Genomic DNA, 1004 nt, shown 5'->3' with positions numbered 1-1004 from the left:
AAGACTATACTTTCAGGGATCATTTCTATAGAATGTGACTAGAGAAGTTTCTCTGATCCTACAGAGCACCCAAAGCCACGAGGAGGAGCCAGAGCATCCTCTCCTGAGCATGAAGCCGGCTCTAGTTTTCACTTCTGTGACTGCCTTTTGCCATTGATGATCTTCTTCCCTTCCTTTGGAAGAGGTGGGGAAAGAGGATGCAGTCTGAGTGGTTTGGAGAAAAAAAAAACAATATTCCAAGGGCCAGAGCAGTGGCACTAGCAGTAGGGCATTTGCTTGGCATGGCCTAACCTAAAAAGGAGCGATCCCCTGCCCTATGATATAATCCCCAAATCAGGAGCGATTTCTGAGTGCATAGCAAGGAGTAATCCCTGAGCAGATCCAGGTGTGGCCAAAAAAGAAAGAAAGAAAGAAAGAAAGAAAGAAAGAAAGGAAGGAAGGAAATAAGGAAGGAAGAAAGGAAGGAAGGAAGGAAGGAAGGAAGGAAGGAAGGAAGGAAGGAAAGAAAGAAAGAAAGAAAGAAAGAAAGAAAGAAAGAAAGAAAGAAAGAAAGAAAGAAAGAAAGAAAGAAAGAAAGAAAGAAAGAAAGAAAGAAAGAAAGAAAGAAAGAAAGAAAGAAGAAAGAAAGAGAAAGAGAAAGAGAGAAAGAAAGAAAGAGAGAAAGAAAGAAAGAAAAAAGAAAGAAAGAAAGAAAGAAAGAAAGAAAGAAAGAAAGAAAGAAAGAAAGAAAGAGAGAGAAGGGAGGGAGGGAGAGAGAGAGAGAAAGAAGAGAAGAAAGAAAGAAAGAAAGAAAGAAAGAAAGAAAGAAAGAAAGAAAGAAAGAAAGAAAGAAAGAAAGAAAGAAAGAAAGAAAGAAAGAAAGAAAGAAAGAAAGAAAGAAGGAAGAAGGAAGGAAGGAGAAGAAGAAAGAAAGAAAGAAAGAAGAAAGAAGAAAGAAAGAAAGAAAGAAAGAAAGAAAGAAAGAAAGAAAGAAAGAAAGAAGAAAGAAAGAAAGAAAGAAAGAA

The 1004-nt window shown here is 37.3% G+C and overlaps 1 non-coding gene across 1 annotated transcript; it reads left to right on the top strand.

Moving 5' to 3' along the window:
• Positions 1-213, top strand: LOC126016843 (small nucleolar RNA U3). Its single transcript, XR_007498535.1, has one exon. It is a non-coding gene; the product is annotated as a small nucleolar RNA U3 (small nucleolar RNA).
• Positions 214-1004: the final 791 nt, after the last annotated feature.

The sequence above is a fragment of the Suncus etruscus genome, chromosome 8, assembly GCF_024139225.1.
Source record: "Suncus etruscus isolate mSunEtr1 chromosome 8, mSunEtr1.pri.cur, whole genome shotgun sequence".
Lineage (NCBI taxonomy): Eukaryota > Metazoa > Chordata > Mammalia > Eulipotyphla > Soricidae > Suncus > Suncus etruscus.
This window is presented reverse-complemented; position numbering and strand designations above follow the sequence as displayed.